The sequence below is a fragment of the Coregonus lavaretus genome (assembly GCF_964263955.1).
Source record: "Coregonus lavaretus genome assembly, chromosome: 33".
NCBI lineage: Eukaryota > Metazoa > Chordata > Actinopteri > Salmoniformes > Salmonidae > Coregonus > Coregonus lavaretus.
In genome coordinates this window covers 28,209,476-28,236,004 of record NC_140020.1, presented here as the reverse complement: position 1 = coordinate 28,236,004, position 26,529 = coordinate 28,209,476, and positions in this window count along the sequence as shown.

Below are 26,529 nucleotides of genomic sequence, written 5' to 3'. Positions count from 1 at the left end.
TGAGTCTGGGACTGGCAGCCTGCTGAGACACTCAGTGTTGCGATGGAGGGGCCCGGTCTGTACACCAACTCATATTGGTATGAGGGCCCATCTTTGCAGTCGTCTGGAGGCGGAAGGGTTTATGTTCTTCAGCTTACCCAGGAGCCCTAACAGGGACTTATGGTCAGTTAGGATGGTGAAGTGGCGTCTGTACGCATACTGGTGACATTTCTTCACCGCAAAGGCCTCTCTCTCTAGTTGAGAATATCTCTTCCCTGCAGGTGCCAGCGAGCTAGACGTGAAGCTGACGGGCCTCTCTGCGTTGTCCCCCATCTTCTGAGATAAAATCCCGTATGGGGAGGCATCACTTGTGATGATGAGCGGGGGCTTTGGGTTGTAATGCACAAGCAGTGCTGAAGATGACAGCAAGTCCATGGATTTCTGGAAAGCTGTTCTCTGGTGTGTGTGCCACTTCCATTTTTCTCCAGCTTTCAGGAGGAGATGCAGTGGGGCCAGGACAGAGGCCAGGTCAGATAGAAAGCACATCCCAAGTAGGGCCCATAGCTCACACACATCTTTGGGTCCTGGGGCCTCTTTGATTGCTCTCACTTTCTTGTCCAGGGTTTGAAGCCCATTGGCGGTGACTTTGTGCCCCAATTAATCCACTTTGGGGGCCAAGAAAACACACTTTGATTTCTTCAGGCAAAGCCCTCCACTCTCCAGTCTTGACAGCACTGTTTCCATTTTCTTTAGGTGGTCTTCCTCAGTTACACCAGTGATAAGGATATCATCCAGGTATACAGCAATGTGGTCGATGCCGAGTGAACAGATTCTCTATTGTGCTTTGAAAGATCGCACAGGCAGTAGAGACTCCAAATTGAAGGTGTGTGTACTGAACCAGTCCCTTGTGGATGTTTATTGTAACCACTTTGCAGGATTCTTCAGCCAGCACCAACTTCTGGTATGCGTGAGACATGTCCCACTAGATGCTTTGTGAATAGCTCCTCTATCTAAACGGTTAGCTTGTAATCTCCCAAAATCCTGATATATATATCAGGCCTCATTACTGGGACAATGGGGGCAGCCCACTCAGAGTAAGTGATTGGTTTGAGTATTCCATTGGTCTGGAGCCTGTCCAGCTCTGCCTCGACCTTCTGTTGTCGTGCGAATTGCACTTGGTGGACTTTGCAGAAGTGTGGTTGAATGGATGGGTCAACCTGAATTCGCACTTCAGCCTCTTTCAGTTTTCCAAGTTCGTCTTTGAAGACATCTGCGTGCCTGTTTAGTGTGCTTGACAACTCGCTGTCTGAGACCTTCATGAATGTTTTGAACATCCTTCGCCAGTCCAGTTGTAACACTGTCATCCAATCTCTTCCCAGCAGATTGGGACCCTGACCTTGGACCACCAACATCTTCAGTCGTGTAGTTTGACCTTGGTACTGGACGTTGACTTGCACAGCACCCTGCACCGGAATGCGCTCTCCTGTGTATGACTTCAGCACTATAGCCGAGGGCTCTAGTGAGGTGCTTTGGCTTTTAGGTCAGCAAAAGCATGTTTTCCCAAAACAGTACGGGAAGCCCCTGTGTCCACCTCAAATACGACTGGGCAGTTATCCAACTCCACTCTAGTCCACAGGGGGCATGGGGGTTTCTCTTTAACCACGATTACATAAGCTGCGTCCTCAACCTCCTCCTCCTACTCTTCTTTCTCAGATGAAGGGGAGTAGGGTTCGACGACTTGGTGGCCTCAGGGCCCTGACTTTCTTTTAGTAGTCTGGAGTGGGTGACTCTTCTCCCTAGACCACTGGTGGCACGCTCATGCAACATGGCCTCGCTTTTTGCAAAAGTGACATTCTGCATCCTTAAAGCGGCAAGTATCAGGTGACTGATTGTCTTTCCAACAGTAACATGCTGTTACATAAGCTGTCCTGAATGTGCCTCTACCCTCGCCAGAATGTGGCTGCTCAGACGGGGCCTGTGACAAGCTTGTTTAGGCTCTTAGTACTTTGCAGGGTCTGTGTTCCCTGGTCTGTTGCCTCTAATGCTGTTACCTTTTCTAGGGCTGTTTTCCATGATAACTCTGCGATAGCTAGTAGGCGATGTTGTGTCTGCTCACATCCTATATACTAGCTGATCTCTGAGATGCTCCTCTAGTGTACCTCCAAACTCACAGCATGATGCTTGTTGCTTTAGTCTTGCCACATAAGATACTACTTATTCATCTGGGGTTCTGACACAGGACTGTTACTTGAACCTCTCTACTATCACGTTGAGTTTGGGATCAAAGTGTTCTCCAACACGTTGTATCAGGTCTGCATAAGTTGCTTGAGTGGGTTTCTGTGGTGCTATCAAGTCCATCACTAATCCATACATTCTGCTTCCACATGCTGATAGTAATATTGCCCTTTTTTTCTTCATTCACATCGTTTGCCTGCCTCAAAGTAAAATTCAAGTCTCTCAATGTATCTGGACCATGTCTCTGAATTGGGATCAAACATACGCACTTTACCAAAATATGCCATTACTTCTCCGGTTAAATGTTTTGTAGTTCACATACGGGACTCCGTTAGCAGTGTATTTTAGTATAACAAGCTAAACTTAACTTTTGGAGCTTTCTTCATGTTCTGTTTGCTCTCTGCAACACTGTGTACATCTGGCACAGCTAACTTAGCTTTGCTTACTTCACTCACAAACTCGCTAGCTAGCCGTCGGAACTGTGACTTCACCTCCACAATGTTGTGTCTACGGTCTGCTGGTCGGAAGGAGCTGTAACCCTGTATCATCAGACGCATTACTTTTGTAATTGTGAGAATTTTGATTTGTCCTCTTCACCAAATATTATGAACTTGACCAGACTCAAAGATAGGTACATGGACTCTATCTCAAGGTAAATCTGAACTGCTTTATTTCCTGTTTTATGGCGTTGAGTCCCTTACGGCCGCATCGGCAACTCCCTTTAGAACTAACCCATAAAAGTGTTAAACAAATCAAAATATATGTTATATTTGAGATTCTTCAAATAGCCACCCGTTGCCTTGATGACAGCTTTGCACACTCTTGGCATTCTCTCAACCAGCTCTATGAGGAAGTCACCTGGAATGCATTTCAATTAACAGGTGTGCCTTCTTAAAAGTTAATTTGTGGAATTTCTTTCCTTCTTAATGCATTTGAGCGAATCAGTTGTGTTGTGAAAAGGTAGGGGGGGTATACAGAAGATAGCCCTATTTGGTAAAAGACCAAGTCCATTTTATGGCAAGAACAGCTCAAATAAGCAAAGAGAAACGACAGTTCATCATTACTTGAAGACATGAAGGTCAGTCAATACGTAAAATTTCAAGCACTTTGAAAGTTTCTTCAAGTGCAGTCGCAAAAGCTATCAAGCGCTATGATGAAACTGGCTCTCATGAGGATGGAAGACCCAGAGTTCCCTCTGCTGCAGAGGATAAGTTCATTAGAGTTACCAGCCTCAGAAGTTGTAGCCCAAATAAATGCTTCACAGAGTTCAAGTAACATATATATCTCAACATCAACTGTTCAGAGGAAACTGTGTGAATCAGGCCTTCATGGTCGAATTGCTGCAAAGAAACCACTACTAAAGGGCACCAATAAGAAGAAGAGACTTGCTTGGGCCAAGAAACACCAGCAATGGATATTAGACTGGTGGAAATTTGTCCTTTGGTCTGGAGTCTAAATTGGAGATTTTAGGTTCCAACTGCCGTGTCTTTGTGAGATGCGGTGTGGGTGAACGGATGATCTCTGCATGTGTATTCCCCACTGTAAAGCATAATTCATTTTACCGACACAAAACGATCCCACCTTGTCTAATGTATTTTGTTTTGTCGACATGTGGAAAGTTGACCAAAAGCTAAATCTGTTTCCATTAGGCCTGTCATTACGTGTTTCTATCCAACATCAAAAGGTTGGATGGAAACCAGGTTTGTGACATTCACTCAATTAATTTTTTGATTGGTAGCCAGCTATCTAAACTTGTCGTAATCATTGCCGAATACCGACCGTGTACACAGGGCACATACATTACATTTACGTCATTTAGCAGACGCTCTTATCCAGAGCGACTTACAAATTGGTGCATTCACCTTATGATAGCCAGTGGGACAACCACTTTACAATATTTCTTTTTTTATATATATTTTTTAAATATTTAATTTATTTATATTTTTAATTTATTATTTACATACCCAGGGGCCATGACCTCCAGGGGGCACCCATTGATTTTGTTAGTCATTCTCACTCAGATATCATACTAACATGGCATAAGTCATTACAAAATCTGTAAAATTGCAGGAAATTAGCTTTTTCAACTGGAAAATATTATCTCTGCCCCATGGCAAAATGAGTTGAATGGCATAAAATGTGTTATTAAATTGCAAAGTTCTCTCCACACCATGATAAAATGTGCAGAATTGCAGGAAATTAACTTTAAAATCAAAATGTTTCTTTCCAACATCAAGAGGGGGGCCACTAAAATAAAGGTGCACGCGGGCTTGTGTAAGCGTGTCATGTGTGTCTTGATTATTGTTCAACATTTTATAATCATATTCTCTAATCCCCAGGCTGATATCTCTGCCAGGCGACCAAAAGAACAAGAGAACAGAACCTTTGGTTCTGACTGGGAAAATCGCATCTACTCCCTGGCATTCACCATCATGAATGGGAAGGCTCTGGAGCAGAAGACATTACGTTTCGTTTTGGTTGTTGTTTTACATAAATTAATGTTGAAAATGTATACCTGGTAGGGGTTGGGGGAGTAGAGGGTAAAGTGGTTACTTTTCTTCAGACCCTTTCCTCAGCTTTACTTGGTAGGGGTGCTGTGATTTTCAAATTATGGATTGTGCTTGTAAATATACATGAATAAAAACAACCCAGCAATCACCCAGAAAAAGAGAGGTCAAAATAACAAAATGTTGGGTTAAATCAAGCAACCCAACTTGTTGGGTCATTCACGTAACCCAACAGTGCTGGGTATGTGCTATAGTGACCCAGTGCTGGTTTACAGAACTGACCCAAATTGGGTCATTATTGACCCAGCATTTTGTTGAGTGTAGGATGACAATGCCCCCATCCACAGGGCACGAGTGGTCACTGAATGGTTTGATGAGTATGAAAACGATGTAACCATATCTCAACCCAATTGAACACTTACGGGAGATTCTGGAGCGCCGCCTGAGACAGCGTTTTCCATCATCATCAACAAAACACCAAATTCTGGAATTTCTCGTCGAAGAATGGTGTTCCAGGCATTTGTAGACTCTATGCCATGGTGCATTGTTCTGGCTTGTGGTGGCCCAACGCCCTATTAAGACACTTTATGTTGGTGTTTCCTATATTTTGGCAGTTACCTGTATCTCGGTAATAAGGTAGCTATGTATATAACTACATGTCTAGATTATATTGTATCTCTTGGGATTACTGCAGTATTTAATTCTTTCAAATCTCCTTGATGCTGCCAAAGGTAACATGACCCATATGTGTGGTCCTAATGTATGTATGTTGTGTGTGTCTGTGTGTGTGTGTTTGTGCATGCGTGCGTCCGTACATGTGTACGTATGTGCGTGTGTCTCAGAATCGAAAATGTTTAAAGCACAGGTGTCAAACTCATTCCACAGAGTGCCGAATGTCTGCAGGTTTTCACTCCTCCCTTGTACACTGCTCAAAAAAATAAAGGGAACCCTTAAACAACACAATGTAACTCCAAGTCAATCACACTTCTGTGAAATCAAACTGTCCACTTAGGAAGCAACACTGATTGACAATAAATTTCACATGCTGTTGTGCAAATGGAATAGACAACAGGTGGAAATTATAGGCAATTAGCAAGACACCCCCAATAAAGGACTGGTTTTGCAGGTGGTGACCACAGACCACTTCTCAGTTCCTATGCTTCCTGGCTGATGTTTTGGTCACTTTTTAATGCTGGCGGTGCTTTCACTCTAGTGGTAGCATGAGACGGAGTCTACAACCCACACAAGTGTCTCAGGTAGTGCAGCTCATCCAGGATGGCACATCAATGCGAGCTGTGGCAAGAAGGTTTGCTGTGTCTGTCAGCGTAGTGTCCAGAGCATGGAGGCGCTACCAGGAGACAGGCCAGTACATCAGGAGATGTGGAGGATGCCGTAGGAGGGCAACAACCCAGCAGCAGGACCGCTACCTCCGCCTTTGTGCAAGGAGGAGCAGGAGGAGCACTGCCAGAGCCCTGCAAAATGACCTCCAGCAGGCCACAAATGTGCATGTGTCTGCTCAAACGGTCAGAAACAGACTCCATGAGGGTGGTATGAGGGCCCGACATCCACAGGTGGGGGTTGTGCTTGCAGCCCAACACCGTGCAGGACGTTTGGCAAAAAATGCTGTAGGTGGGGAACATTGCTCATAAAAATTCATTTTGGAAATGGATGAACAAAAATATAAACGCAACATGCAACAATTTCAAAGATATTACTGAGTTACAGTTCATATGAGGAAATCAGTCAATTAAAATAAATTCATTAGGCCCTACTCTATGGATTTCACTTGACTGGGAATACAGATATGCATATGTTGGTCACAGATACCTTAAAAGAAATGGGCCTCACAATGGGCCTCAGGATCTCATCACAGTATTTCTGTGCATTCAAATAGCCATCGATAAAATGCAATTGTGTTCGTTGTCCGTATCTTATGCCTGCCCATACCATAACCCCACCGCCACCCTGGGGCACTTCGTTCACAACGTTGACATCAGCAAACGGCTCTCCCACATGACGCCATACACGTGGTCTGCAGTCAGCATGCCAATTGCATGCTCCCTCAAAACTTGAGACATCTGTTCTGTGTTGTGTGACAAAAATGCACATTTTAGAGTGACCTTTTATTATTCCCAGCACAAGGTGCACCTGTGTAATGATCATGCTGTTTAATCAGCTTCTTGATATACCACACCTGTCAAGTGGATGGATTATCTTGGCAAAGGAGAAATGCTCACTAACAGGGATGTAAACACATTTGTGCACAACATTTTAGAGAAATAAGCTTTTTGTGCGTATAGAATATTTCTGGGATCTTTAATTTCAGCTCATTAAACACGGGACCAACACTGTACATGTTGCGATTATATTTTTGTTCACTGTAGTCGTACCTGATCCCAACACTTTCTTACTAAAGCATGCTTCCCAGAAGTCCACTGGTACGCTCTGATAATACAATTATCTGCATGACTAGCAAATACAGCTCTGGACAGTTAGCTCAAAGTTGTAAGGCACCGAGTTCCTGACATCTATTGCCTCTTGTGGTGTAAATTTGAATCCCGCATGGGGCGCCCATAAAATAGTTGAAATGTGGATCATCACCTTGAAGTGCAATCATCACCTTGAAAATGAAGATTAGGGGTTCAATTCAATCCAACCTGCATTGCAGTATTTACGCAGTAGTTCTTTTTTCCAATGGTCAAATGAACTCACAGATTGGTCTTGGGTACTGTATAAAAACCTACAACTACTACCAGGACGACCCCTCTCACAGGTATGCTTTCACTTTTCAGAATTAGAAGTATGTGGCCACGGGATGAATGTTGTAAATAAAGGATTTGAAGAAAAAAAGTATCTGACCAATGTGGGTTTAAAACTCACCACCATTGAACTATAAGCCAACTGTTTTAGCAACTGTCTTATCAATCACAGCAGGTGAAAAAAACTATAACAAGTTCACATGACCACCATTGTCATCTATTTCTTGTAGCTACGAATATAAACCTATAATCCTCATAGCCTACATGTTTTTTTCTTCTGCCAAATAAGGCGCGCTGTCACCTGCTTTTATAGTAAGCCTTGAAGTGGTACCACCCAGCACATCTAGAAAGGAGTGTATTTCATACCGAACCCCTCACTTGAGATGACGTAGAGGCACCTCTCAAGGTGCCTCTACATCACAATGTCAATGGCAGAGTTGAACCACTAGCTTCAAAAAGAGCTAGATTTACAACTAAAAGATTTACTACTGTCAAAATGAAGATCAGAATTGAGGTGTTTCACTATAACTAAGCCTAAAACATCTGGTGTTCGATTAAACACATATTTTTTTCATGAAAGTTACTATTTATGTGTTTCAGCGGGGAGTGCTAAAGAAAAATAATCTCAACCATTCATTTTTAATGGACAAAGGTATATACTCTCAAATATGTACTTAGACTCATGTTCTACAGAGGAAATGGGAAAAATGACCCATCATTTAAAAAAGGAAGCGCAACGGTATTAACAATACATTTGAGGGACATCTTTAGTAGCTGGGTTATTTGGGTTTGTGTCAAAAGTTAATTCCTCCATGGGAATCTTTATGATTGAGTAAAATCAGGTCTCCCACTATCCTCTTATTGAAGTCATATCTGATGTATTTATCTGTATTTATCTTTACGTTTGTAGGCCTGCTTGCTTGCCTGAAACACACACACACACACAGGGCTGTGTTTTCTCACACCAGGCTGAAATTATGAGGGAATACATGTCCTTCATATCTACACTACAGAGGTCCCTTGGTGTAACAGTGTAAAGGCATTTAGACAAACAAATAGTCTCTATGTCTGCTGTGTTTTTATGCTTTTCTCTAAGGTTTTACATGACATAAATCATAAATGTATTCATGTGCATTGTGTAACACGTGTATGGTAATGGTATTGTGTCTATACTTTGGGACTAATTATTTAGTTGTAATAAATTACAATGATATATTTTACTTTGTAAAGACTGAATGCTAAGTTAAGGCTACCAAGCTTGCTAGGACAGAACAGATGAGATCAATTAGCACTGAGGTGTGAAGTGAGAGGTGTCAAAGCCCTTGAACCCAACAATGGCAGGAGAGTTTCACAGCCTACCCCACTCAAATGCAGAGGCCTTTGAAGCCCCCTCCATCTATGCAGAGGGCATTACAATACAGTACCCCCTGGATTCATCTCTATTTTGAACTGATATGCAGCCAGGACACTTAAATTGTAAATTAATTCAATAAGAAACAATATTATTGCTTTGATCACATCAGAAGATATCCACCAAAATACACCAGCCACAGGACAACTTCATTTGAACATTGTAAAGGACCATTCGCCGAAACTGAAGAGATATAGCTAGCTAACGACCTCCTTTTCCACGTGGAAAAAAATGGTGGACGGAGATTTGCTAGCTATGTTAGCTAGCTAGCTGGGATTTTCTACAAGGAATATGCCTCCCGAAAAAAGCTGCTCCCAAGTGGGTGTAACACCTACTCCTGTCCACCTGGCGATCTGTTCACCATCTGCCCTGGCCTGTCTCCCCCTGTCTGGTACAGGTACCCCCGCCACACTCCCCCCTCTCTCCCAAGCTTTCGCTTGCCACCAGCACACTCACACTGCTGGGGCGAGTGACTCTGAACTTACAATGGCTAGACCCAAGTCGTAATTTGTATTTATTTTCCTTTATGCTATTTGCTTGTTTACCCAACCGTGGGACAGACTATGTTTGTTCCCACACTCGGGACTCTGACTCTCTATTAGTTACACAGACTCTTGGCCTCCCATCCTATTCTAACCACCTCTCGCCGGCTTTGTATTCATGTTACCTGGTGAAATTGTTGTACAATATGATCTTGTTGCCATCTAATGCACATTCAAATGTCATAAATCAACACTGCAGAGCTCTCTCTGTCCTCTGCCGTGCCCTGATTGTTTTACTGCTGATGATATCTGGAAATGTGCATGTACACCCTGGCCCATCTACTGTTGCTAGCCCCAATTCTGACTTGTGCTCTGATATCTGCTTCACTGATTTCTGCTCTCGTAAAAGCCTGGGTTTTCTGCACGTTAACACTAGAAGCTCTTTACCTAAAATTGATCAATTGAAAGTGTGGGTTCACAGCTCCAATCCAGATGTGTTGGTCATTACTGAGACGTAGTTAAGAAAGAGTGTTTTGAACACTGATGTTAACCTTTCTGGTCATAATGTTTTTTGGCAAGACAGATCTTCCAAAGGTGGTGGAGTGGCAATCTTTACCAAGGAACACCTTCAGTGCTCGGTTGTCTCCACCAAGTCTGTCCCCAAACAATTTGATTTGCTGGTTTTAAGAATTAAACTTTCAAATAGCTCTTTGTTAACTGTTGCTGGGTGTTATCGTGCACCATCAGCACCGGCCTGTACCCTAAATGCCCTATGCTCTCTCCTGGCCCCTTACACTAAGTCTGAATTTGTCCTGCTAGGTGACCTAAACTGGGACATGCTTAAACCACCTGACCAAGTCCTAAAGCAATGGGACTCCCTAAATCTTTCTCAGATTATTACCAATCCCACAAAGAATTACTCCAAACTCCCAGAAAAGGCTACTCTCCTTGATGTTATCCTCACAAATAATCCTGATAGGTGTCATTCTGGTGTTTTCTGTAAAGACCTTAGCAATCACTGTTTTACAGCCTGTGAATTAAAAACAAGTTCAGCCATTGGTTCGACCGTGATCTGGCAGAGTTACTCCACCTCAAGAATTCCATTTGGCGAAAGGCTCGGCACACGCATATTCAGGCTGACTGGCTCTCGTTCAGGCAAATGAGAAATAAGTGCACTTAGGCTATCAAGAAGGCCAAAGTCAGTTACTTTAAGGAGCAGTTCTCTCTCTGTGGGTCTAACCCCAAGAAGTTCTGGAAAACGGTTAAAGACCTGGAGAATAAACCCTCTTCCTCACAGCTGCCCATGTCCATTACATTTACATTTAAGTCATTTAGTAGAAGCTCTTATCCAGAGCGACTTACAAATTGGTGCATTCAACTTAGGATAGCCAGTGGGACCAAAAAAAATTATGGGGGGGGGGGGGGGGGTAGAAAGATTACTGTTATACTATTCCATTTAACCATAAAGAGGTAGGGTTTCAAGTGTCTCCGGAAGGTGGCAGTGACTCCACTGTCCTGGCGTTGTGGGGGAGCTTGTTCCACCATTGGGGTGCCAGAGCAGCGAATAGCTTTGACTGGGCTGAGCGGGAACTGTGCTTCCGTAGAGGTAGGGGGGCTAGCAGGCCAGAGGTGGATGAACATAGTGCCCTCGTTTGGGTGTAGGGACTGATCAGAGCCTGAAGGTAAAGAGGTGCCGTTCCCCTCACAGCTCCGTAGCCAAGTACCATGGTTTTGTAGTAGATGCGAGCTTCAACTGGAAGCCAGTGGAGTGTGCAGAGGAGCGGGGTGACATGAGAGAACTTGGGAAGGTTGAACACCAGACGGGCTGCAGTGTTCTGGATAAGTTGTAGGGGTTTAATGGCACAGGCAAGGAGCCCAGCCAACAGCGAGTTGCAGTAATCCAAATGGGAGATGACAAGTGCCTGGATTAGGACCTGTGCCGCTTTCTGTGTAAGGTAGGGTCGTACACTGTGAATGTTGTAGAGCATGAACCTGCAGGATCGGGTCACCGCTTTGATGTTAGTGGAGAACGATAGGGTGTTGTCCAGGGTCACGCCAAGGTTCCTTGCACTCTGGGAGGAGGACACAATGGAGTTGTCAACCGTGATGGTGAGATCATGGAGCGGGCAGTCCTTCCCCGGGAGGAAGAGCAGCTCCGTCTTGCCGAGGTTCAGCTTGAGGTGGTGATCCGACATCCACACTGATATGTCCGCCAGACATGCAGAGATGCGATTCACCACATGGTTATCAGAAGGGGGAAAGGAGAAAATTAATTGTGTGTCGTCTGCGTAGCAATGATAGGAGAGACCATGTGAGGATATGACAGAGGATATGACAGAGCCAAGTGACTTGGGGCCTAGAACTGAGCCCTGGGGGACACCAGTGGTGAGAGCATGTGGTGCGGAGACAGATTCTCGCCACGCCACCTGGTAGGAGCGACCTGTCAGGTAGGACGCAATCCAAGAGTGAGCAGCGCCGGAGATGCCCAACTCGGAGAGGGTGGAGAGGAGGATCTGATGGTTCTTATTATCAAAGGCTGCAGATAGGTCTAGAAAGATAAGAGCGGAGGAGAGAGAGTTAGCTTTAGCAGTGCGGAGAGCCTCCGTGACACAGAGAAGAGCAGTCTCAGTTGAATGACCAGTCTTGAAACCTGACTGGTTTGGATCAAGAAGGTCATTCTGAGAGAGATAGCAGGAGAGTTGGCTAGAGACGGCACGCTCAAGAGTTTTGGAGAGAAAAGAAAGAAGGGATACTGGTCTGTAGTTGTTGACATCGGAGGGATCGAGTGTAGGTTTTTTGAGGAGGGGTGCAACTCTTGCTCTCTTGAAGACAGAAGGGACATAGCCAGCGGTCAAGGATGAGTTGATGAGCGAGGTGAGGTAAGAAAGAAGGTCTCCGAAAATGGTCTGGAGAAGAGAGGAGGGGATAGGGTCAAGCGGGTAGGTTGTTGGGCGGCCGGCCATCACAAGTCGCAAGATTTCATCTGGAGAGAGAGGGGAGAAAGAAGTCAAAGCATAGGGTAGGGCAGTGTGAGCAGGACCAGCGATGTCATTTGACTTAATAAATGAGGATTGGATGTCGTCAACCTTCTTTTCCACAGAGAGGGAGGAGGGAGGGGGAGGAGGGGGAGGATTCAGCAGGGAGGAGAAGGTGGCAAAGAGCTTCCTAGGGTTAGAGGCAGATGCTTGGAATTTAGAGTGGTAGAAAGTGGCTTTAGCAGCAGAAACAGAGGAAGAAAATGTAGAGAGGAGGGAGTGAAAAGATGACAGGTCCGCAGGGAGTCTAGTTTTCCTCCATTTCCACTCGGCTGCCCGGAGCCCTGTTCTGTGAGCTCGCAATGAGTCGTCAAGCCACGGAGCAGGAGGGGAGGACCGAGCCGGCCGGGAGGATAGGGGACATAGAGAGTCAAAAGATGCAGAAAGGGAGGAGAGGAGGGTTGAGGAGGCAGAATCCGGAGATCGGAGGGAGAAGGATTTAGCAGAGGGAAGAGATGATAGGATGGAAGAGGAGAGAGTAGCGGGCGAGAGAGAGAGCGAAGGTTGCGACGGCACATTACCATCTGAGTAGGGGCAGAGTGAGTAGTGTTGGAGGAGAGCGAGAGAGAAAAGGATACAAAGTAGTGGTCGGAGACTTGGAGGGGAGTTGCAGTGAGATTAGTAGAAGAACAGCATCTAGTAAAGATGAGGTCAAGCGTATTGCCTGCCTTGTGAGTAGGGGGGGACAGTGAGAGGGTGAGGTCAAAAGAGGAAAGGAGTGGAACGAAGGAGGCAGAGAGAAATGAGTCAAAGACAGACGTAGGGAGGTTAAAGTCACCCAGAACTGTGAGGGGTGAGCCATCCTCGGGAAAGGAACTTATCAAGGCGTCAAGCTCATTGATGAACTCTCCAAGAGAACCTGGAGGGTGATAAATGATGTGGATGTTAAGCTTGAATGGGCTAGTGACTGTGACAGCATGGAATTCAAATGAGGAGATAGACAGATGGGTCAGGGGGAAAAGAGAGAATGTCCACTTGGGAGAGATGAGGATTCCTGTGCCACCGCCACGCTGACCAGATGCTCTCGGTGTATGCGAGAACACATGATCAGACGAGGAAAGGAGTAGCAGTGTTTTCTGTGGTAATCCATGTTTTATTTTTGTCTCTAGCTTCTTGCCCTTTGTGCTGTTGTATGTGCCGAATAATGTTTGTACCATGATTTGTGCTGCTACCATGTTGTGCTGCTGCCATGTTGTGTTGCTACCATGTTGTTGTCATGTTGTGTTGCTACCATGCTGTGTTGTCATGTGTTGCTGCCATGCTATGTTGTTGTCTTAGGTCTCTCTTTATGTAGTGTTGTGGTGTCTCTCTTGTCGTGATGTGTGTTTTGTCCCCCTATATTTTAATGTTTTCTTTTTTATCCCAGCCCCCATCCCCGCAGGAGGCCTTTTGCCTTTTGGTAGGCCGCCATTGTAAATAAGAATGTGTTCTTAACTGACTTGCCTAGTTAAATAAAGGTTAAAATTAAAATTAAAAATTAAATCATAAGCCACTACACTAACTGGACATGCTAAAATTCTTAAATCTACAAATCTCAGACGGGATTAGATATCAGGTCATTATAAAATGTGTGAGTAAAAGTTTCCAAAATCCAACCATATTTATGTCAATGTTATAGCTCAGCCAAAATGGCTACAGTCGTCCCCTGTCATATATAGAACCTATTTACGACCACTCATTACAAAGCAGCCTTCATTTAGGTCATATATATAAACAGTATACTCTCCGGTTTCCACTTTTATTAAAAATCCACAGAATTAATGTCCTGGAAAATACAGTTGCAATAAAAGCGCTGGTGAGGGCTTGGTGCTGGAGCAAAAATGGTCACTCTGCTAGTATCAGCACAATTAACCTGCCGTGCGAACATCCCGTTTTAACATCCTGTTTTAATTCATTACCACCTCCACCACCATAATGTGCATATGTTCAGCAAATGTTCATTTAGAGGGAACAGAGCTGAGCACTTCAGGCAGACAGCCTAAGCTCAAAAGGGTGGTGAAAATGACTGACCGACAATTAGTTTATTAATCAATAATCTTTGCCCCACCCATTAATCTTATACCCTAAATTAAGATACAATCTGACTTGCTCATCAGGTCCTGATGATATTGCAACGATTATCCATTCCTGCATGACCATGTAGTAACTTCCCTGAAACCTCTGGTCAGAGTCAGATCATCGGCCTATCAATGTTTTATAGGTGATACTTGATGGCAGGCTAGCTCAGGGATTGAGTGACTGCTGAGGCACATACAATGACTCTAACCTTGACAGACCGACACATAACACCCGTTTCACTACTGGCAGTAACACACTGACTCAGAGTGCTCTAGCACTGACTCTGAATCTCTGTCCCAGATAGTCAACATGCACATTGTCTTAGACATCCCACATACTTTGTATACCAACATGGGTGAGAACAGTGGTGCAAGAGTGAAGCTCAGAGTCATGGCAGACAGAGAGCCTGTGTGGTATCACAAGACAATGGCTAGAGTGAAACAGGGACTTTCCTGTTGATGTCATATCCCTGAGGAGAACAGGCCACTGTTTCCTGTTGATGTTAGGATGTCAGAGTCAGCCCCATCTGTTAGTGCTATTATACAGACAGACATACCCTCTAGCCTAGGGGAAATATCCTGAACTGGCAGACTGTCAACTCACTGACCACACCTTTATCCTCTCTCTGAAGTCCCCCATGTCTACCTCACATCTCATCACATAGACTATACTATCAATCCAGATCTGGGTTCAAATAGTACTTTTTTTCTTTCCAAATACCTTTGTTTCACCCCTATTTCACTTATGAAACTTTGTCAAACGTTTTCATACCTTGGGAGCACCCTGAAGTTGAGCTGTGTCCGTGTCTCACAGCATTTATTCCATATTTCCGTTCAAACTCCATACTCTTGATTCCCAGAAATATATATTTTTAAATACACACCAGATAATTCTAGCACAATTGTTCCAAATTTGCCAAAGTATTCAATAAGCAAATGATTAGATGAAAGGTGAACTCATAGCTACAGTTTAAGTCGGACGTTTACATACACTTAGGTTGGAGTCATTAAAACGTGTTTTTCAACCACTCCACACATTTATTTTTAACAAACTACAGTTTTGGCAAGTCAGATAGGACATCTACTTTGTGCATGAAACAAGTAATTTTTCCAACAATTGTTTACAGACAAATTATTTCACTTATAATTCACAGTATCACAATTCCAGTGGGTCAGAAGTTTACATACACTAAGTTGACTGTGCCTTTAAACAGCTTGGAAAATTCCAGAAAATTATGTCATGGCTTTAGAAGCTTCTGATAGGCTAATTGACATAATTTGAGTCAATTGGAGGTGTACCTGTGGATGTATTTCAAGGACTACCTTCAAAATCTGTGCCTCTTTGCTTGACATCATGGGAAAATCTAAAGAAATTAGCTAAGACCTTAGAAAAATAATTCACAAGACCTCCACGAATCTGGTTCATCCTTCGGAGCAATTTCCAAATGCCTGAAGGTACCACGTTCATCTGTACAAACAATAGTACAAAGGTATAAACACCGCAGCCATCATATCGTTCAGGAAGGAGACGCGTTCTGTCTCCTAGAGATGAACATACTTTGGTGCGAAAAGTGCAAATCAATCCCAGAACAACAGCAAAGGACCCTGTGAAGATGCTGGAGGAAACAGGTACAAAAGTATCTATATCCACAGTAAAACAAGTCCTATATCGACATAACCTGAAAGGCCGCTCAGCAAGGGAGAAGCCACTGCTCCAAAACCTAAAAAAAACAGACTATGGTTTGCAACTGCACATGGGGACAAAGATCATACTTTTTGGAGAAATTTCCTCTGGTCTGATGAAACAAAAATAGAACTGTTTGGCCATAATGACCATCGTTATGTTTGGAGGAAAAAGGGGGTCGCTTGCAAGCCAAAGAACACCACGGGGGTGGTGACATCATGCTGTGGGGGTGCTTTGCTGCAGGAGGGACTGGTGCACTTCACAAAATAGATGACATCATGAGGAAAGAAAATTATGTGGATATATTGAAGCAACATCTCAAGACATCAGTCAGGAAGTTAAAGCTTGGTTGTAAATGAGTCTTCCAAATGGACAATCATACTTCCAAAGTTATGGCAAAATGGCTTAAGGACAACAAAGTAAAGGTATTGGAGTGGCCATCTCAAAGCCCTGACCTCAATCCTATAGACAATTTGTGGGCAGAACCGAAAAAGCGTGTACGAGCAAGGAGGCCTACAAACCTGACTCAGTTACACCGGCTCTGTCAGTTGGAATGGGCCACAATTCACCTAACTTATTGTGGGAAGCTTGTGGAAGGCTACCCGAAATGTTTGACCCAAGTGAAACAATGCTACCAAATACTAATTGAGTGTATGTAAACTTCTGACCCACTGGGAATGTGATGAAATGAATAAAAGCTGAAATAAATCATTCTCTCTACAATTATTTTGACATTTCACATTCTTCAAATGAAGTGGTGATCCTAACTGACCAAAGACAGGGAATTTTTACAAGGATTAAAATGTCAGGAATTGTGAAAAACTGAGTTTAAATGTATTTGGCTAAGGTGTATGTAAACTTCCGACTTCAACTGTAGCTGTACATGTTTTGTTCTCCATCCTTGAATTCAAGTATTAATTTGTTTAATCTAGCCTATTTTGCATGTGTAGTGTGCTAGCTTGCTAAACTATTAAAATGTACTTATTATTTTTGGTCACGTTACCTGACTGACCGTAACTGACCGTATTCCCACAAAATTGTCCCATTTACCACAAGAAATCACTAGAACACAGTCAAAACAGAAAGCAAATTTCAATCGGTGAACTAGCAATATAGCAAACTACCAACACTAAATAGATAAAACAAAATGGATATATTAATTCAAGGAGAACAAGATGTACAGTACAGCTAGTTTAGCAGTCCAGCTTTAAACCTATCATTTGTAAACTTACTTTTTTGGACTTTGGTTCCATTACTCCAGGCAATCTCAATCAAAGTCAGCTAGTCTCCCACTTTCCTCTCATTGAAATGATATATCTGATGTACAACGCATTTGGAAAGTATTCAGACCCCTTCACGTTTTCCACATTTTTGCAAATGTATTACAAATAAAAAACAGAAATACCTTATTTACATAAGTATTCAGACCCTTTGCTATGAGACTCGAAATTGAGCTCAGGTGCATCCTGTTTCCATTGATCATCCTTGAGATGTTTCTATAACTTGATTGGAGTCCACTTGTGGTAAATTCAATTGATTGAATCTGATTTAGAAAGGCACACACCTGTCTATGTAAGGTCCCACAGTTGACAGTGCATGTCAGAGCAAAAACAAAGTCATGAGGTCAAAATAATTGTCCGTAGAGCTCAGAGACAGGATTGTGTCGAGACACAGATACCAAAACATTTCTGCAGCATTGAAGGTCCCCAGGAACACAGTGGCCTCCATCATTCTTAAATAGAAGAAGTTTGGAACCACCAACACTCTTCCAAGAGCTGGCCGCCCCATCGAAAAACTGAGCAATCGGCCTTGGTCAAAGAGGTTACCAAGAACCCGATGGTCACTCTGACAGAGCTCAAGAGTTCTTCTGTGGAGATGGGAGAACCTTCCAGAAGGACAACCATCTCTTCAGCACTCCACCAATCAGGCCTTTATGGTAGAGTGGCCAGTCGGAAGCCACTCATCAGTAAAAGGCACATGACAGCCTGCTTGGAGTTTTCCAAAAGGCACCTAAAGGACTCTCAGACCATGAGAAACAAGATTCTCTAGTTTGATGAAACCAATATATAACCATTTGACCTGAATGCCAAGCATCACGTCTGTGGGAAACCTGGCACAATCCCTACGGTGAAGCATGGTGGTGGCAGCATAATGCTGTGGGGATGTTTTTCACCGGGAGACTAGTCAGAATTGAGGGAAAGATGAACGGAGCAAAGTACAGAGAGATCCTTGATGAAAACCTGCTCCAGAGCACTCAGGGCCTCAGACTGGGGCAAAGGTTCACCTTCCAACAGGACAACGACCCTAAGCACACAGCGCAGAGAGAACGCAGGAGTGGCTTCGGGACAAGTCTCTGAATGTCCTTGAGTGGCCCAGCCAGAGCCCGGACTTGAAGCTGATCAAGCATCTCTGGAGAGACCTGAAAATCGCTGTGCAGTGACTCTCCCCATCCAGCCTGACAGAGCTTGAGAGGATCTTCAGAGAAGAATGGGAGAAACTCCCCAAATACAAGTGTGCCAAGACGGGTGAGGTTGTGTCTTTCTCTGGCGGGAGGTATGCTTGGCTTATATGGTGTCGAGGAAAGCTTAAACCATGTATTTAGATTGTACAGTGAGGGAAAAAAAGTATTTGATCCCCTGCTGATTTTGTATGTTTGCCAACTGACAAAGACATGATCCGTCTATAATTTTAATGGTATGTTTATTTGAACAGTGAGAGACAGAATAACATCAAAAAAATCCAGAAAAACGCATGTCAAAAATGTTATAAATTGATTTGCATTTTAATGAGGGAAATAAGTATTTGACACCTCTGCAAAACATGACTTAGTACTTGGTGGAAAACCCTTGTTGGCAATCACAGATGTCAGACGTTTCTTGTAGTTGGCCACCAGGTTTGCACACATCTCAGGAGGGATTTTGTCCCACTCCTCTTTGCAGATCTTCTCCAAGTCATTAAGGTTTCGAGCCTGACGTTTGGCAACTCGAACCTTCAGCTCCCTCCACAGATTTTCTATGGGATTAAGGTCTGGAGACTGGCTAGGCCACTCCAGGACCTTAATGTGCTTCCTCTTGAGCCACTCCTTTGTTGCCTTGGCCGTGTGTTTTGGGTCATTGCCATGCTGGAATACCCATCCATGACCCATTTTCAATGCCCTGGCTGAGGGAAGGAGGTTCTCACCCAAGATTTGACGGTACATGGCGCCGTCCATCGTCCCTTTGATGCGGTGAAGTTGTCCTGTCCCCTTAGCAGAAAAACACCCCCAAAGCATAATGCTTCCACCTCCATGTTTGACGGTGGGGATGGTGTTCTTGGGGTCATAGGCAGCATTCTTCCTCCTCCAAACACGGCGAGTTGAGTTGATGCTAAAGAGCTCGATTTTGGTCTCATCTGACCACAACACTTTCACCCAGTTCTCCTCTGAATCATTCAGATGTTAATTGGCAAACTTCAGACGGCCATCTACGTGTGCTTTCTTGAGCAGGGGGACCTTGCGGGCGCTGCAGGATTTCAGTCCTTCACGGCGTAGTGTGTTACCAATTGTTTTCTTGGTGACTATGGTCCCAGCTGCCTTGAGATCATTGACAATCTCCTCCCGTGTAGTTCTGGGCTGATTCCTCACCGTTCTCATGATCATTGCAACTCCACGAGGTTAGGTCTTGAATGGAGCCCCAGGCCGAGGGAGATTGCCAGTTCTTTTGTGTTTCTTCCATTTGCGAATAATCGCACCAACTGTTGTCACCTTCTCACCAAGCTGCTTGGCGATGGTGTTGTAGCCCATTCCAGCCTTGTGTAGGTCTACAATCTTGTCCCTGACATCCTTGGAGAGCTCTTTGGTCTTGGCCATGGTGGAGAGTTTTGAATCTGGTTGATTGATTGCTTCTGTGGACAGGTGTCTTTTATACAGGTAACAAACTGAGATGAGGAGCACTCCCTTTAAGAGTGTACTCTTAATCTCAGCTCGTTACCTGTATAAAAGACACCTGGGAGCCAGAAATCTTTCTGATTGCGAGGGAGTCAAATACTTATTTCCCTCATTAAAATGCAAATGAATTTATAATATTTTTGACATGCGTTTTTGTTATTCTGTCTCTCACTGTTCAAATAAACCTACCATTAAAATTATAGACTGATTATTTCTTTGTCAGTGGGCAAACGTACAAAATTAGCAGGGGATCAGATACTTTTCAACCACAGCGCCGGAGAAGATGGCTGCCGTTTTACAGCCCTCTAACCAATTGTACTATTATGTGTGTTTTTCCGCGTTATTTGTAATTTATTTGGTACATAATGTTTCTGCCATCGTCTCTTATAACCAAAAAGAGCTTCTGGATATCAGGACAACGATTACTCACCTCGTATTGGACGAAGATTTTTTCTTCAACGAGGCGGCCGCGAAGGATATCATACAGACACCCGACAAGCCCCAAATCCCCGTCATTCGCGTGAGGAAGAGACGGAGATATCGTGGACGGAGATCGGGGTGCCTTGTAAGGATCCGACGGCGAGCGAGTAAACTGCCTCTTCCATCAATCCTATTAGCCAACGTTCAATCTTTTGAAAATAAAGTGGACGACTTAAGATTACGGTTATCCTACCAACGGGACATTAAAAACTGTAATATCTTATGTTTCACCGAGTCGTGGCTGAACGATGACAATGATAACATTCAGCTAGCAGGCTATACGCTACATCGGCAGGACAGAACGGCTGACTCCGGTAAGACAAGGGGTGGCGGTCTGTGTATATTTGTAAACAGCAGCTGGTGCACAAAATCAAATACTAAGGAAGTCTCGAGGTTTTGCTCGCCTGAGGTAGAGTATCTTATGATAAGCTGTAGACCACACTATTTACCAAGAGAGTTTTCATCTATATTTTTCATAGCTGTCTATTTACCACCACAAACCAATGCTGGCATTAAGATTGCACTGAATGAGTTGTACAAGGCCATTAATCAACAGGAAAACGCTCATCCAGATGCAGCGCTCCTAGTGGCCGGGGACTTTAATGCAGGGAAACTTAAATCCGTTCTACCTAATTTCTACCAGCATGTTAAATGTGCAACCAGAGGGAAAAAAACTCTAGACCACCTTTACTCCACACATAGAGACGCATACAAAGCTCTCCCTCGCCCTCCATTTGGCAAATCTGACCATAACTCTATCCTCCTGATTCCTGCTTATAAGCAAAAACTAAAGCAGGAAGCACCAGTGACTCGGTTAATAAAAAAGTGGTCAGATGACGCAGATGCTAAGCTACAGGACTGTTTTGCTAGCACAGACTGGAACATGTTCCGGGATTCTTCAGACAGCATTGAGGAGTACACCACATCAGTCACTGGCTTCATCAATAAGTGCATCGATGATGTCGTCCCCATAGTGACCGTACGTACATACCCCAACCAGAAGCCATGGATTACAGGAAACATCCGCACTGAGCTAAAGGGTAGAGCTGCCGCTTTCAAGGAACGGGACTCTAACCCGGACGCTTATAAGAAATCCCGCTATGACCTCCGACAAACCATCAAACAGGCAAAGAGTCAATACAGGACTAAGATTGAATCGTACTACACTGGCTCTGACGCTCGTCGGATGTGGCAGGGCTTGAAAACTATTACAGACTACAAAGGGAAGCACAGCCGCGAGCTGCCCAGTGACACAAGCCTACCAGACGAGCTAAACCACTTCTATGCTCGCTTCGAGGCAAGCAACACTGAAGCATGCATGAGAGCACCAGCTGTTCCGGATGACTATGTGATCACGCTCTCAGTAGCCGATGTGAGTAAGACTTTTAAGCAGGTCAACATTCACAAGGCCGCAGGGCCAGACGGATTACCAGGACGTGTACTCCGAGCATGTGCTGACCAACTGGCAAGTGTCTTCACTGACATTTTCAACATGTCCCTGACTGAGTCTGTAATACCAACATGTTTCAAGCAGACCACCATAGTCCCCGTGCCCAAGGACTCTAAGATAACCTGCCTAAATGACTACCAACCCGTAGCACTGACGTCTGTAGCCATGAAGTGCTTTGAAAGGCTGGTCATGGCTCACATCAACAGCATTATCCCAGAAACCCTAGACCCACTCCAATTTGCATACCGCCCCAACAGATCCACAGATGATGCAATCTCTATTGCACTCCACACTGCCCTTTCCCACCTGGACAAGAGGAACACCTACGTGAGAATGCTATTCATTGACTACAGCTCAGCATTCAACACCATAGTGCCCTCTAAGCTCATCACTAAGCTAAGGATCCTGGGACTAAACACCTCCCTCTGCAACTGGATCCTGGACTTCCTGGCGGGCCGCCCCCAGGTGGTAAGGGTAGGTAACAACACATCTGCCACACTGATCCTCAACACGGGGGCCCCTCAGGGGTGCGTGCTCAGTCCCCTCCTGTACTCTCTGTTCACCCATGACTGCATGCCAGGCACGACTCCAACACCATCATTAAGTTTGCCGACGACACAACAGTGGTAGGCCTGATCACCGACAACGATGAGACAGCCTATAGGGAGGAGGTCAGAGATCTGGCCGTGTGGTGCCAGGACAACAACCTCTCCCTCAACGTGACCAAGACAAAGGAGATGATTGTGGACTACAGGAAAAAAAAGAGGACTGAGCACGCCCCCATTCTCATCGACAGGGCTGTAGTGGAACAGGTTGAGAGCTTCAAGTTCCTTGGTGTCCACATCACCAACGAACTATCATGGTCCAAACACACCAAGACAGTCGTGAAGAGGGCACGACAAAGCCTATTCCCCCTCAGGAGACTAAAAAGATTTGGCATGGGTCCTCAGATCCTCAAAAAATTCTACAGCTGCACCATCGAGAGCATCCTGACTGGTTGCATCACCGCCTGGTATGGCAACTGCTTGGCCTCCGACCGCAAGGCACTACAGAGGGTAGTGCGTACGGCCCAGTACATCACTGGGGCAAAGCTTCCTGCCATCCAGGACCTCTATACCAGGCGGTGTCAGAGGAAGGCCCTCAAAATTGTCAAAGACTCCAGCCACCCTAGTCATAGACTGTTCTCTCTGCTACCGCACGGCAAGCGGTACCGGAGTGCCAAGTCTAGGTCCAAAAGACTTCTCAACAGCTTCCACCCCCAAGCCATAAGACTCCTGAACAGCTAATCATGGCTACCCGGACTATTTGCACTGCCCCCCCACCCCATCCTTTTTACGCTGCTGCTACTCTGTTAAGTATTTATGCATAGTCACTTTAACTCTACCCACATGTACATATTACCTCAACTACCTCAACTAGCCGGTGCCCCCGCACATTGACTCTGCAACGGTACCCCCCTGTATATATAGCCTCCCTACTGTCACTTTATTTTACTTCTGCTCTTTTTTTTCTCAACACTTTTTTTTGTTGTTGTTTTATTTTTACTTTTTTTTGTTTAAAATAAATGCACTGTTGGTTAAGGGCTGTAAGTAAGCATTTCACTGTAATGTCTGCACCTGTTGTATTCGGCGCATGTGACCAATACAATTTGATTTGATTTGATTTGATTTTTCCCCTCACTGTAGGTAATTAGGTATTGTAGGTAGTTTATCTAGGTAGTTATTGTAGGTTATTGTAGGTAATTATTGTAGGTAAGTATTGTATTGTATTGAAGCACGAGGCTAGCTAACTCACTACCTGGACCAATAAAGCTGGCTAGCTAGTGGGTAGCTACTGGTGACTGTGGATAGTTGTTTCCAATGTTATTTCACGCTTAAGAGTACCTGTGGTTGTGCCAGCCAGCTACCTACAATTCAGCTGTTTTTCTAACCTCATTGTCTGAAGCGTTAATGTTGGGTGGTTGGTGGCTGTTGTACTCGAGCTGTGCTACCTGGATAGCTAACTGAACAATAGCTGGAATGACGTAGCTTTGATATTTGGAGTTGATTTCTCTCCGTTGGGACAGATGCGAACTGGCTGAGTCGATTCAGTGGCTAGCTTTGCGCTTGGCTGGCTGGCAGTAGCTACTAAGGGTAAGCTATAGCCTACATTTATTTTTGTTTTGTTTTTGCATGCTGGTGACCAGAGTCGTTCGGGGGAGTTCGGGACATGGGTGACTAGCTAGCGTTAGCTTGGCTCTCTGTGTGTTCGTGCCGTGGGAGGAGGGGTTGGTTCGTTGGCAGAGAGCAATGGCTAGCTAGTATGCTAGCTGTTCTATCTGGCTAACTGGCTGAATAAGTTGACGACGTGCTCGCTCAGACTGTCGGAACTAACCAAAACTTTACACAGTGTTGGACACGGACACAAATGATCTGCTTGGCGTGTTAACACACTGGTGGTTTGTTGTAACTGAGTATTGGTGCTAAACCGTGTTATTGGAGGCTGGCATGCTAGTTGGCTTTGGCGTCATAGGATTCGGTGCCCTGGACGGTTTTCACGTAAGAATACTGTACCAAGTTAGCTAGCTGAATAAACTAAGTTGTAAATGTTATATTTCAGTTTTTTTTGCATATAACTTAGCAGAAATGTCTAAAAACCAGTTTTTGCTTGGTCATTATGGGGTATTGTGTGTAGATTGATGAGGGGAAAAAATGATTTAATCAATTTTAGAATAAGGCTGTAAAATAACAAAATGTGGAAAAAGTGAAGGGGTCTGAATACTTGTATTTATCTTTTTGTCTGTAGGCCTGCTTGCTTGCATGTGAACACACACACACACACACACACAGTCTTGTACAGCTAACCTTGTGGGGACACACAATTCAGTCCCATTCAAAATCCTATTTACCCTAAACCCTAACCCTAAACCTAACCCTAACCTTAACCCAAAAACCTAAACCTAAGCCTAGCTCCTAACCCTAACCCTAAAACTAACCCTAGCTCCTAACCCTAACCCTTAATGTAATTCTAACCCTAACTTTAATTCTAACCTTAACCCTAAACCCCCTAGAAATAGCATTTGACCTCGTTGGGACTAACAAAATGTTTACTATTCTTGTGTGGACTTCCCCACAAGAATAGTTAGAACACGTCACACGAACACACACACACACACACACCTGCTACTGAAACAATATATTCTTGCTAGGGGATTTGAAACCCCCTCCAGTAGTTACTTTTAGTTACGTACCTGGCCTAAGCTGTATATTCTGTGTCAGAAGAAAGCTGCAATATCTGAAAGTGCTGCTGGGTGGGTGATGGAAAACAAGGTTACCTAAGCTGTAAATAAGCAGCAGAGAGAAAAACTCAGGCTGTAATGTAAACGTCAGTTCTAAATTCACACTCTAAAACTTTAGGAAATATTAAATAAACCCAATACATTGCTTGGCCATTTCCACGGGCATAAAAAAGAGAATTGGTGGCCCTAAATCACGCTGCTGTTGATGATTATCCCTGGCCACTTTGATTAATATTGTCAGGTTTAAGGCAGGGTGTGTATGTGTGTGTGTGTGTGTGTGTGTGTGTGTGTGTGTGTGTGTGTGTGCGTGTTTGTGAGTGTGTGTGTGTTTGTGGGGGTGGGGGCACATAAAAACACTATAGAGAAAAAATAGAAGTCCTAACAGCCTGGCTGGCAGGTGGGGTGGGGAGTCGGTCGGTGGCCTTGCTGTTCTGTTTGTTCAGAGGAAATGGGACTCAGTACTCAGACAGGGGCCAGCCAGTTAAGTCCTCAGGGGACCCCATATCGCCATATCCTGGGGGATGAGGTGGGGCAGTGTGTGCGTGTGTGTGTGTGTGTGTGTGTGTATGTGTGGAGGTGGGAGGGTTAGTTGACTCCTGGTGTTGACACTGGCCCGGAGACAGTCTAAACACTCTCCTGCTGGGGTGGAGACCCACCGTGGGTCCCTCCACTGCGATGAATATTAATAATTCAAGGTGATCTTAATCTCTTCAGGCTGCAAGGAGGAGCTGCTGCCTATTACCCCCGGATGAGATGGAATTGCTTTTACATGAAAGGCCACAGAGAGAGACAGGCAGAGAGACGGAGAGGCAGCCAGGCCGGCAGACGGACGGACAGACAGATTCCTTGGTGCTAAAACTCAGCCATGGAGGATTCTGAATCAGGGGCCAATGTAAAAGAAACATACAGAAAGAACAGAGGCTTTGGCTATGAGGCTGTTTCTCTTGGAGCCCACTGCAACAGAGGGAATGGTTTATTCTCCGCGTTTGAAGTGTTCTCGCCAGCTAAGCCTCAGCGATAAAATCTTGTTTTGATGACAGCCTAAAGTGGCCATGCGATGCATGGATCTACGGGGTCCACCAATTGGGTCTCTGGCTCTGCTGCTTCCTTTCTTGTATTGAACTCCCATAGCAGTTAGGGATGTGCAGATGTGGAGGCAAACAGGGCAGCTGTGTGCAAATGGCTATGTGTGTCTCCTACTGTGTTTGTGTGTGTGTATGTATGTATGTGTGTGTGTGTGCTTCTACC